This window comes from Caretta caretta, chromosome 3 (genome assembly GCF_965140235.1).
Source record: "Caretta caretta isolate rCarCar2 chromosome 3, rCarCar1.hap1, whole genome shotgun sequence".
Taxonomy (NCBI): Eukaryota; Metazoa; Chordata; order Testudines; family Cheloniidae; genus Caretta; species Caretta caretta.
This window is the reverse complement of record NC_134208.1, coordinates 122,855,841-122,869,795: the sequence shown is the minus strand read 5'-3', so window position 1 is coordinate 122,869,795 and position 13,955 is coordinate 122,855,841. Positions and strand designations below refer to the sequence as shown.

The window sequence follows — 13,955 nt, the reverse complement described above, 5'->3', positions numbered from 1 at the left end:
TATCTTGTCTCCTCATTGGTCATTTTGGTCAGGTGCCAGCGAGGTTACCTTTAGCTTCTTAACCCTTTACAGGTGAGAGGAGCTTTCCCCTGGCCAGGAGGGATTTCAAAGGGGTTTACCCTTCCCTTTATATTTATGACACACCTATTAAGTAGATGAGCACTGCGAAGTATATTAATGCATGTTCAAGTTCACACATACGTGACCTGTATTAACCAGCAAATGTATATTTCATAGATTCATAACAGTTAGAGATAGGAAAGACCTATAGGTTATTCAGGTTATCTCCCTGCCAATGCTTATTGTTCCCTACAGAACACTCCCATACATTTGAATAGCTTCAGAGACAATGATTATTTTTCTTGTTAGATTGTTCTATAGTGTAGTTTGAGGGTTCTCAAAGAACGGGGCAGGGCCACTGGGGACATGCAAGGATTTCGTTGGGAATTTTCAGTACTTCCACTGAGTTCCATGGAGAGCTAGAGAGATGGCCATAACAACCTGTATTGAGGTCCCCAACCCACCTTCAGTGCATGTTGGAAGGTGCATGTTGGCTGGATGTGAGATCCAGATAGTCCCATTATGATAGTAAATAATTATATTAGGGCAGTGTCCAAAGCCCCCAGTCAGGAATGGAGCCCCATTGTGCTGGATGCTATGGAAACACAGAAAAGGTACAATGCCCACCCTGAAGAGCTTACTTAGTGCATTTTTCATTCCCTACTGATAGTGGAAAGAGAAAAGTGTTGACACTGAGGATCATGCTATCTGTTCTTAGCACAGGGAGCTGGATGCCATCATGTTTCCTATTCCCATTGGAGCACTGAATGTACTGTGTGCAAAGGGAGAGAGAGATCTGGGGTGCTAAGTCTGGAGAAAAAGGACCAGAGATGGTGAGAGGGGGCAAGTGGTACAAATGGAACTGAAGAGAAGGATCCAGGACTTTGTGTGTGGAGAAAGGATCAGGAGAGAAGAAACAACTACTAGCTGCAGAGAGAAGGAAGGAGAGGAGAAAAGTGGCAGTGATTAGAGGTTGAATCAGAAGTTGGGCGATCAGAGGTAGATTAATGGATAGTGTCGGTAAGGGGGAGAGAGTAAAGAGGTTTGGGGAAGGAGGAGGTGGTGGAGATTGGCGTGAAATATAAGCAAGAGGAGGAGGAGAGAATAATGGGGACTAAGGAGAAATTGAAGGAAAAGGAGGATAAGAGACATATATTACATTATTTTAACATTAATATAAAGTGGAGTTCAACAATAAAATCCATGTAAATAGTGTGGGGTTTGTGTGTGGGAGAAATGGAGGGGTTCAGAAACATTCAACAATGGTGGATATGGCTGGATTCCTCAACAAAGAATTTATCCTTCAGACACACGCTCATTGGTAAATTACACATACTAGTAGGCTGGGCACAGAGCATCAATCAGACCATTCAACATCTATCATGCCTGCCCTGACAATAGTTCATGCAGGATTTAAGTTCTTCGCAGCAACCCAAGCAAGGCTGAAGTAGGAGGGCAGATGGGAGGACCCACTGTAGTTAAAAATCAGTAAAAGCTGTTGGCGGTGGGGGTTGTCTTGTGAATCCTATAAAATGGCAGCAAGTGGTTACGTGTCAGTAAATATGAGAATCCTACACTGTCCAAAAACACAAGGCTTGTTCCTGTCCTCTAAGGGACAGTATGCACTGATGCTATGCCTACCCATAAGATTTGTGAGTATGATTATGCTTGTGTAGATAGTAGACGATTGTACATCATAGGGAGGGAACGAGGCTGTAAAATGCATTTGCCAGATTTGAAAATAGATTTATTTTAGATATTTTCAAAATATTTATATGTTTACATGAGTATAAATGAGTATTATATAATTGTACTTGTAATAAAAATACACAATTAGAGTTACTTTAATGTTAATGTTTACTGATTATTGTACATGAAATATAATTCCATGTAAACAGTATTAGGTACTGGATGCTGAGTGTTGTATCAAAGTAAAAAGAAAAATCCATACCACATTTGTATTTTTATCAGTACAGTAAAGCTCTAATAAATTGGTTTCTTAATTGTTAGCCAATTTTGAAGGGTATTTTTATTGTTATTGTTGAAATTTTTAATTAGAGCTGATGAATTCTGCAAAATCTTTTGCACAAAATTTTGCTGAATTTTAAAAAGAATCTGCTTTGGTTGTGTTCCCAGTTTTACTTGCGCAGATGTTCATGGAAAATGCATGTTGAGTCATGTGCCTGAGTATTTTATAGAAACTGAATTTTAAACACACATGAGTGGGGGAGTATTGATTCCTCAAAATGCTTGCATGTTCATGCAGTCAGGGAACAGAAACAATACCATGTAACTTATCTGACCTCACATGTAACCAACACAAAACAAAAAGTAAATTGTATGTAAAGAATACCTTACAGGAGCTGTTTGCACTATTTTAAAATAGCTTTAAAAATTGTGAAAAATACATTGAGTAATCTTGAATAAGGAATACATATGATCTTCTCATAGATATTCCGTAAGGCTACATTCTTCAGATAAATTTGTTGGGAATTATTTACTTTAATTACTGTAGAAAACTCTGCTGTTCAGCTCTGAATGAGCATAACTGTTCCACATTCCATCCTGAATGGAAGAGCACTATAATACAAAATTCATCATTTACCAGTACATACTGGTTATTTTAGTTCCAGAGAACATATTTGTTGTTATATATCAGGTAATAGTTCTTCCTTCCCTCTCCTCTCAATTATTATGTACTACCACTGAAAAACAACACCTACTGGTAGAGACTACAACACTATTCAGCTCCTGGGATTGAAAAATGCTGCAGTTTTTTTTCATGTGTCTTGATTGCAAATGGAAGCACACAAGATGTCTTAGCTGGAGAAAAAGAAAAGGAGTACTTGTGGCACCTTAGAGACTAACCAATTTATTTGAGCATAAGCTTTCGTGAGCTACAGCTCACTTCATCGGATGCATACTGTGGAAACTGCAGAAGACATTATATACACAGAGACCATGAAACAATACCTCCTCCCACTCCACTCTCCTGCTGGTAATAGCTTATCTAAAGTGATCACTCTCCTTACAATGTGTATGATAATCAAGTTGGGCCATTTCCAGCACAAATCCAGGTTTTCTCACCCCCCCTCCCCACACACAAACCCACTCTCCTGCTGGTAATAGCTTATCTAAAGTGACCACTCTCCTTACAATGTGTATGATAATCAAGGTGGGCCATTTCCAGCACAAATCCAGGTTTTCTCACCCTCAGCCCCCCCCCCTTCCCCCACAAACTCACTCTCCTGCTGGTAATAGCCCATCCAAAGTGACCACTCTCTTTACAATGTGTATGAAAATCAAGGTGGGCCATTTCCAGCACAAATCCAGGTTTTCTCACCCCCCCCCCTTTTTTTCCAAAAACCACACACACAAACTCACTCTCCTGCTGGTAATAGCTCATCCAAACTGACCACTCTCCTTACAATGTGTATGATAATCAAGGTGGGCCATTTCCAGCATAAATCCAAGTTTAACCAGAATGTCGGGGGGGGGGGGCGGTAGGAAAAAACAAGGGGAAATAGTTGCATAATGACTTAGCCACTCCCAGTCTCTATTTAAGCCTAAATTAATATTATCCAATTTGCAAATGAATTCCAATTCAGCAGTTTCTCGCTGGAGTCTGGATTTGAAGTTTTTTGTTTTAAGATAGCGACCTTCATGTCTGTAATTGCGTGACCAGAGAGATTGAAGTGTTCTCCGACTGGTTTATGAATGTTATAATTCTTGACATCTGATTTGTGTCCATTTATTTTTTTACGTAGAGACTGTCCAGTTTGACCAATGTAAATGGCAGAGGGGCATTGCTGGCACATGATGGCATATATCACATTGGTGGATGTGCAGGTGAACGAGCCTCTGATAGTGTGGCTGATGTTATTAGGCCCTGTGATGGTGTCCCCTGAATAGATATGTGGGCACAGTTGGCAACGGGCTTTGTTGCAAGGATAGGTTCCTGGGTTAGTGGTTCTGTTGTGTGATATGTGGTTGTTGGTGAGTATTTGCTTCAGGTTGGGGGGCTGTCTGTAGGCAAGGACTGGCCTGTCTCCCAAGATTTGTGAGAGTGTTGGGTCATCCTTCAGGATAGGTTGTAGATCCTTAATAATGCGTTGGAGGGGTTTTAGTTGGGGGCTGAAGGTGACGGCTAGTGGCGTTCTGTTATTTTCTTTGTTAGGCCTGTCCTGTAGTAGGTGACTTCTGGGAACTCTTCTGGCTCTATCAATCTGAGAGTGAGTTTGTGTGTGTGTGTTTTGGGGGGGGAAGGGTGAGAAAACCTGGATTTGTGCTGGAAGTGGCCCACCTTGATTTTCATACACATTGTAGGGAGAGTGGTCACTTTGGATAAGCTCTTACCAGCAGGAGAGTGAGTTTGTGTGTGTGGTTTTTTGAGGGGGTGTGTGTGAGAAAACCTGGATTTGTGCTGGAAATGGCCCACCTTGATTTTCGTACACATTGTAAAGTGAGTGGTCACTTTGGATGGGCTATTACCAGCAGGAGAGTTAGTTTGTGTGTGTGGGGGGGGGGGGGGGCGGAGGGTGAGAAAACCTGGATTTGTGCTGGAAATGGCCCAACTTGATTATCATACACATTGTAAGGAGAGTGATCACTTTAGATAAGCTATTACCAGCAGGAGAGTGGGGTGGGAGGAGGTATTGTTTCATGGTCTCTGTGTATATAATGTCTTCTGCAGTTTCCACAGTATGCATCCGATGAAGTGAGCTGTAGCTCACGAAAGCTTATGCTCAAATAAATTGGTTAGTCTCTAAGGTGCCACAAGTACTCCTTTTCTTTTTGCGAATACAGATTAACACGGCTGTTACTCTGATAGCTGGAGAAAGACATTGAGCTTGCAGTTGCCTTTTTGGGCAGGAAAAGGATGTATAAAAAGCAAACCCAGAAAAGCCAAATTACACACCAAAATTCAAACTATACTTTGCTTGTCAGAGCGATTGTGATTTTCATCTATAAAAAGTTGCTTCTGGGTGGTGACTCAAGACCCCGACATTTTCTATTTCAGATGTAATTTCCCTCATTCTCTTCTTCTCTGTTGTCAAAATTATAAAAAGAGACATAGCTTTCACAGTGCCTCAGCAGAAATCCTGTGAGCCAACACAACCTTTTCAGAATTCCTCTTTCTGATTTCTTCATATTTTGGAGTGAATATATGTTGTTGTGTTAGTTAGGGTTTTTTTCCTGTGTAGGAAGGTTTTGTTAAGGGTATGCTGCAAATTTAACCAAAGTATTTAATGTGGCAGTTCTTTCAAAAACCTCTGCCAGCTGAAGCTAACTGAGCTGCCTCTTTTCTTTACCTTCAAAGCACTTGGTGGACTCGATGTCAAATCTTAGTCATCAACTTTTGTCTGTGTATTTAATGAGCTATGTTTCAGATTAGAACCTTTAGTGCTTCACTGGTATATAGGAAAATCTTGCAGAACTGAATCCTACATTAAAACAGCAGTGATATCAATTATCTTCTTCCCTTGCTCAAATAAATATTTTCATCTAGTGGTCCAAACTCATCGTTGGGGGAACTCTGTGCAAGTCAATGGAGTTCCACCAAAGATTAATTTGGCCGATACCTTTTCCTCATCATGCAAAGATACACATATCTGCTACAATGGATACTGCAGCCAGCTTTCAGCTTGGGGCACAACCAGACCGGTTACTGGCAGTAGGGGAATGCCCTGTCCACTGAAGTTCCTTCCAGTTTTTTCTGCCTCCCCAGAGGCCTATGGCTCAGCAAATCCTCCCCCCACCCCCAACTGAGAGCTTTTCTGAGGAAAATTTCAATTATTTCATTTCAAATTGTTGACTAATGTTTATGCTCACTAATGTGTTTATTCCACAGCCATATCCCAGGGCTGTGATTGCCATTCGGTATATTGTCCTGTCAGTTCTGCTTCCTGCTTCAAGGGGAGATCTACACAGAAAAAAGCTGGAAGTGAAAGAAAGTGTTCATGTTTCCTGGCCCCACCTCCCTATCGAGCGTTTCATTGGGTAGTATAGTCGGCCTTGTAGGCAGAGTGCGTTTGCCCCCAACAAGCCAGGCTGGGCAGAATTGCCTCAGGCCCCTTCTTCTGCACAGGAAAGCCAAGTTAGATTGCAATAGATCTTGAACAGGTCTCGAGCAGAAAATTACATGTCCCATCTGTACTGTAGACATAACCTGCAACTGACAGAACTGGTTCTTCCTCCAAGCTGTAAGCAGGCTGAAGTACCTCATGAAAGCATCTGTGGACCTTATTACTCCTCCCCCTTCCCCCCCCAAAAATGGAAATTGTCAGGTAAGCACAGATACATTGTCCTATTCCCTGAGTGAGTAAATATCTAACATTTTATTTTGAGATGGAGAGTACGCTGCTGGCCACAAAGGAAAATATGACAGTACAAAACCGATTGCTTACAGATGATTAGAGTCTGCACCATTAGAGTTTGGAGATTTTGAGGTATCTTCAAACTGTGATGCCTTATGTTTTTAACAGATTTTCTTTGATCCTTTAATAAAGAGAGGAGGAGAATACATGAGAGGTATAGTGTGGGATAAAGGTTTTGAGGACCGCCACCTTACTTATGAGTAGTGAAACCATGAGTGAGTTATACAGTCTCAATATATGCCAATTATCCCTTTATAATTTTTATAATCCCTTTTATTATGAAATCATATACTCTGTGCCATGTGTTGTTTGAAAAATCTATTTTAGAAAAAATCTTTTTGGTATAACTTTTTTGGTGTTCCTCTACTTTTATAGCCAAGCTGTTTTATTACTAAAGTCCAATTATAAAGCCCTCACCAGGAGTGAAAAAATATAACCAATAACAGTTTTGAAATCTTTAAAAATTTCCCAAATTCATTTTTCTATATATAAATTCCATCTTAAAAAAGCTATGCTAAGATAACATTATGGTTGTAAAGTAAAGAAAATGTCATTTAAAATTGCTATCACAACCTTAACTCATATGCCTAGTTATAACTAATATGCACGCTTGTCGTCTTGGTCACAATCAGTGGCAGTGTGTCTTAAGAGAATGGGATACAAGTCTTTTTGTATGGTGGTGCTGTTGCAACTAAAGCCCAGTCTCTCCATAATGTTTTATTAATTATGTGAACAGTGCATTATATGAGATGCAGGTGACATGGCTGCTGTAGCATTTACAGTTGTTATGTGGAATGACAAGCTGTGTCATTAAATCAGTGAAGCTGTCAGATATTTTTAGACAAAAGAAAGTGAATCCCTTATATATCTCCTTAGATAAACTTAGTGAGTTTAATATTCTGTGAATGGTAAGAGAGTTAATATTTAAAACTAAAATCCATTAATTTACAGCCTATGCATAATGTAGTCTTTGGCAACTAAAGAATTTCACTAAGGTGCTCTGCTGATATTCTGATCTACAGAGACCATCCTCTGGTGGATGAGAGAGTAATTTGCCTTTCATGCTTTCTCAGCCTTGAGCTTCATCTAAAAAAGATTACCTTGATATATATAAAAAAAAAACCAATTCAAACAACATGTGGCACTTCTGCAATGCTGAGTGGATGCGGTTTAAGAAAAGGAATAGTCTTAAACAGCCCAGCTCATTTAGCTTTTGGTTTGATCTGTATTCTAACAAGTTAAAAGGTCAATGTAAGTAACTGTAGGAGGTATCTAGATCTGGTCCGGAATTTTTCAACTGAATGCTTTGTGACAACCTGGCACCCCAGTATTCACCACTGTCATGTAATTAGGTTATGCCTTGTGAGGTATCATTCTAAAAGTCTCCATCTGCTAGATGTTAATATCTCATTGGATTGTATGTGCTATTGTCGTATGTGAAGTTACGAAGTTTGGCTATGTATGTGTTACTGAAACATATTGTGAGGATGAAAACAGCCACAAGCAGCCTTTCAGATACAACATTAAAAAAACTAAACAATGTTAATGGCTTATTGAGGAAATGCACACAAGCACAAGGATTACTCCAGGAACTGTGTACAATAGAAACCTCTCAGAGATAGCACTACACAATGGAAATGTTTGACCCAGGTCACAGTAAAAGAGCTTTCCAGCAAGTGGGAAGAAGATTTAAAAAGGGGAAAATGACATTAGGATGGTACCTCACTCTTCCTACAACAACACACCTGGAAACACCTGAGGAACAAGGACTGAACTGTGGGAAGTGATGGTCCCAGGCTAGAGGGATTTCTAGCCGGTGTATGAAAACCTAAGCTGCAGAGCCAAGGCAGCTTGTGCCTTAAGAATCTACCAGCCTGTTTATCACTCAGGATGAGAATTTGCTAATTCACATCCGACTTGTCTAGTGTGTTAAGATTAGTTTGCAATTTTGTTTATTTACTAAATAATCTGCTTTATTCTGTTTGCTGTCATTTATTATCACTTAAAATGTATTCTTTTGTAGTTAATAAACTTGTTTTTATTTTGTCTAAAACCAGTGTGTGGAAATCCTAACTGGAGGCAGAAAGCTGTTGTATATCTTCCTCTGCATTGAGGGAGGGGGCGAATTTCATGAGTTTATGCTGTACAGTTCCCCATGCAATGCAAGACAATATAATTTTGGGCTTAGCCTTCAAAGTGGGGGGGGCAACTTGAGTAACTGGGCAGTTCCTTAGCGATCCTTCCCATGCAGAGCTGATCTCAGCATCTCTGTGTGTAGCTGCAGCTGGGTGTGTCCCTACCTGTATGTGTGCTGGAGGGGGCTTGAGAGCTTGTCAAAGCAGTACAGTGTAAAGGGAGTCCAGGCTAGTGAGTCAAGCAGGCTCAGTGGTATCCCAGTTCCAAGTGGCATCCCGGGGGAAACCCGTCACATGTTTTTTATCAGAAAGTGCTGATTTGTCAAAACCCACACTTTTCATGGAAACATCTCTGTGTAGACATAACTTTCATTGGGAAGGTTTCTCAGGTCCAAGATAGAATTTCTGGACACAGAGAGAGAAACACACACACCAGAATAGTCCATAGCCCGGCAGAGAAAAGCTGCAAGACCAGAGAGGAAAGGTGGGGGGCAGGAAGTTTCCCTATGTAAGAGAAGATGTCTGGGATGGCACAAAATTGAACAGCTGAGAAGTGAAATCATAACTCTTGTGAACTTTGAGTTAAACAAAAACCGCAAATCATGGGTGGTGTACCTTGAACATTTTGAGCAATTTATAGCTTGCAGTTCCATTCCAGGAAGACTGCGAGTTTCAATATTGAGGACAATGATGGGTCTGAAGGCATAAGGACTGCTACATGATCTATTGTCTCCAGCTGTGCCCAGAAATGCCACATGCTGCAAGTACTATGGCAATACAGGAATTTTTCTCTCCTATCTCATTGATGATAGCAGAAGAATATTGGTTCCATCAGTGACAGCAGGGAAGTAGAGAATCTGAAGCATATTTCATTGCTGCTCTAAGGAAGTTGTCAGAGCGCTGTCAGTTTGGACAAACTTTAAGTGTTGCCTTTCAGTTTGTCTCTGGATTATGCTATGGTCAGATCCAGAAAAAGATACTCATTGTATCAGCGCGTTCATTCAAGAAAGGTGTTGAGGTACCCATTGCCATGGAAACCACAGAGAAGGATTCCCTGGAATTTTGTGTGAACCAAGCAATACGCATCATGAATCAGCAAAACAGAGGACCATGGGAACATAAGGAATTTCTGTATGGCCATTGTGCAGAAATTATGCATGCTGAGAAGGATTACTAGACAGGTCACTTACAGGAAGTGCCAGAAAAAAGGACACATAGTTGTGACCTGTCGGACCATTAAATGATCAGCAACACAGAGCAATCGTCCATCCAAGAAGACACCTGTGAAGACTGGACATAAGAAACAACAGAAGTCAGAAACTCATAATGTGGAAAAAGACGAGTTTTAATAACACTGACCAAAACTTAGCGGTGCACGTGTTACCAGAAGCTGCATCATGGGTCACACTCTTGATCGAGAGAGCTCCTGCAAGAATGGAGCTGCCATCTCACCGACTTCTGCATCTGGTTATCACCAGACTTTGTTACAATTTTCTCTAGAAGATACCTCCACCACAGTTTTGAAGGCTTATACTGGAGAAAAGTTAGTCCCAAAAGGGATATTCCAGGTGAAAGTTCAGCTAGATGGACAATCAATCATTTTACCCTTGTATGAGATTGAAGGAAAGTGTCCACTATTATCTGGTAGAACTTGGCTTGAGATGCTCAAGATTAATTGGTTCAAGAACAAGGCAATCATGAATGCACCTCAAAACCTTCAAGAAATACTGTATAGACACTCCAAAGTTTTTGAAAATGCTCTATGTGTCAGTGAAGCTCACTATTATGTATGACTACCAGACAAAATATTGCAAGTCCAGAGTAATGCCTTAGGCTCCAAAGCTCTGGTGGAAACCAATTTGGACTGTTTAGTGAACATTAGAGTCTTGGCCCTGTTTCACTGGGTGAGTGGGCTACACCAGTTGTACCAGTGATCTAGAAGGATGACTTCATCTTGTGGAGATTTCAGAGTGTCACTGAATTTAGCTTTATGTTTGTTTACTACTGTTGGATGTTGGATTTGCTCAGTTCACACCTACATATGGAGACTAATCCGGCTTCTCACATATATCTCACAATCAACTTGCAAAAAGGCTTATTTTGTTACAACAGGATGCCCTTTGATATCACATTGGCACCTGCCCTGTTCCAGAAAGCCATGTATGAGATCCTGAAGGGACCCAACAGAGTTTAGTGATATTTGGATTACATCCTTGTTACAGAGGAAAGATCAAGAGAATCATCTTTGAAATTTGGACACTGTCTTGCAATGTTTGGAAGACCTTGGACTGATAGTACGTCAAAACAAATTTTGAGTTTTTCAAACATTCATTTGAATATTGTAGGCATGTATTGATGCCAGGCACTTAAGGAAATAGCCTGATAGAGAAGGCGATTCAAAGAACATGTCAGAGTTACAGTCATTCTTAGGACTGGTTAACTACTACAGTAAATTTCTGCCCAATCTAGTGACAATATTGGCACCATTATGTGAACTGTTACAGGAAAGAAAAAAAGAACTGGGCAAAAGAATGTGTGTGTGCATTTAAGGAAGTAAAGAAACTTGACAACAGCCAAAATTCTTACGCACTTTGATGACTCACTATCATTGCAGTTGCCTGGTGATGCTTCATCATATGTAGTGGGTACAGTTCTTTCCCTCCTTTTTTCTGACAGCAGGGAGAAACTAATTTTCTTCGCTTCACGAACACTTACCACCCTTCAGAAGAACTATGCGCAAATACAGCACACATCTCTCAGCATTATCTTCAGAATTTGGCAGTTCCATACCTATCTGTATGGTAGACATTTTACCTTGCTGACAGATCACTGCCTGTTTAATTTCAATTTTGGACTGAAACATGGAATTCCATCATTAGTTGCTGCTTGTAAGCAATGATAGGAATTGCTACTTTGAGCTCATTGCTATACTATTCAGTTCCATAAAGGGATTCAGCACAGCAACGTTGATGGGCCGTTGGGCCTGCCATGCTCAAGCTCCTGTCAACCCAAAGAAACCTTGGACGAAGTGTTTTCTCTCAGTTGGGTGGTTACGTTACCCATCACTAGCACAGCCATCAACAAAGAAACTGTTAAGGATGATGTGTTTTCTCTTGTAAAAGGACTGGTACTACAGGATACAGTGTAGGATCATAAGAATCTCCAGTTCACACAATTCATGTCATGTCAATCTGAATTATCTGTGAATCCAGGTTGCATTTTGAGGAGAATGTGAATGATCATTCTGAAATCACTTCAATCTCATGTTTTGGAAGCTCTTCTTGAAGGTCCTTTTGGCATTGTACGAATGAAGGCCATAGCCCGGAGTCATGTCTGGGGGCCAGGGATCAACAAAGACATTAAGAGGAAGGTGCAATGTTGTCCTATGTGTCAGCAAATACAGCTGTATTCTGGTCCAGCTCATCTACAATCTTGGTCATGGTTTCATACTCTTTGGACGCATTTTCATGTGGACTTTGCTGCACCATTAGAAGGTTATATGTTTTTGGTCATAGGTCATTTGAAATGACCAGAAGTTTTTAGAATGACTTCTACTACAGCTACCAAGACCATTGGATATCTTTGTTGTTTAGCCAGTTTGGTCTACTGTTCTAGTTGGGGGGGAACAATGGACCTCAATTCTGTTATGAAGAATTTAAGAGGTTCCTAACTTCAAATGGAAGTCAACACATACATTCTCCTCCATACCATCCTGCTACAAATGGACTAGCAGGACATTTAGTACAGACACTTAAGCATGCCTTAAGAGCAAACAAATCTGTTTGGAGTCATTAGTAGAAAATAGACACATTTCTTGCTTGTCTGCAGGAATATACCACATGCTACTACCCAGGAATCACCTGCAACTCTTTTCTTGAAGTGATCTTTGTATATCTGTTGGGACCTGCTTCATTCTGATATTGCCTCATGTAGCCAAATCCCAAACTATTCAAACTGATCAATGATGGAAAATTAATCATCATTCTTTACATATAGGAGATTTAGTGTGGACTCGCAACTGAAATGGAGTGAGTGAAATGACTACAACTCCTGATTTTGACAACTTGTTGGAAAATATTTTGGTACCAAATGCAGTTGATCCCTTATTAGATCTAGTGGATTCCTTACCTCTGACTGTTTCTGTTGTTCAGGACAATGCCGCTGCCACCACCACATTATCCCAAGAGAGTGTGAAAACCAGTGGTACACCTAAATTTATAAATTGTGGAGCCAGTTAGTTGCTATTCCAGGGCATAATAATCCCTTGCAATTTAAGAGTCTGCAATAGTCTCACCCACGATTTTTAGTTTGGTTATATAATGTTTTATGTTAGCCATGTAAACGATAATATATATATGTATTTGGAAAGTATTTAAAAATAAAGTGGAAGAATGTGATACCCTGTCCCTTTAAATATTTTGGTGCTGTGCACTCACCCTTCCCAATACAGAGCCTCATTTTCATTTTGGTTTCTGTTTTGCTGCCAGAACAATAAAGACACTACAGCCAATAGCTGTGTTTTAAATTACACGCCCCCATGTCCATCTCCTTCACTGTTAGTCCAAATATAACTGTCATGTTTTCCATCTTCTTTGGTTTATCAACAAGCTTCTTGAATTGTGGATACCAGAACTGGACGCAGTGTTCTAGTAGCAGTTGCACCAGTGCCAAACGTAGAAATAACATAACTTAGCTATTCCTACTTGATATTCACCTGTTTATACATCCAAGGATCACATTAGATGGAAGAAAACCCTTTAATCAGAATCAAGAGTAAATGGCCTCGTTGACGACAAAGGGGCTACTCATAGAGAAGGGCACTATGTGGGAGGTACTGGTAAGGGTAGTAGAATCTGTCCCTGTATGTCAATATAAAAATGGGGGGAAGTAGCAGTTGGTCATGGGTACTGGGGGAACAGAGTAAGTGGAAGAATCCGATTGGCTGATGCATGAAATATGCAGGTATTTAAGGCAATACTTGTCAGGTGGCTGACGACACAATTGTTACTCATTGGAGATTTTATAAGCTTCGTAAGTCTTGAGGAGGGAAAAGGAAGGATTATTTGGCTCCCAAAGAGCATTCTAAAGGTTATGTGGGGCACAACAACCCTCTTCAGACTCATGGGGGATGAAGGATGGGGAGGGCCATGACAACCCCCTAAGGTTTGTAGTGCACAAGGAATAGAGGGGGCCCTCAGTGAGCATCATAAAGCCAACAAATTCAGAGTTAGGTTAAACTTACAAGATATCCAAACATCTGAAAGTATGGTAATCCATTTAATTTACCCAAAATAGATTAACTATTTTCCTTTAGTGATCCAACCCTGTCATTTTACCTTCTTTGGTTTTCTTATAGCTACTTTATAATATGTGTTATTTTGGG

At 40.4% G+C, this 13,955-nt stretch overlaps 1 protein-coding gene across 4 annotated transcripts in view; it reads left to right on the top strand.

The window, feature by feature from the left end:
- Positions 1 to 13,955, top strand: part of PRKN (parkin RBR E3 ubiquitin protein ligase) — a 1,262,808-nt gene that overhangs the window by 1,179,379 nt on the left and 69,474 nt on the right. The gene's annotated exons all lie outside the window — the stretch shown is intronic.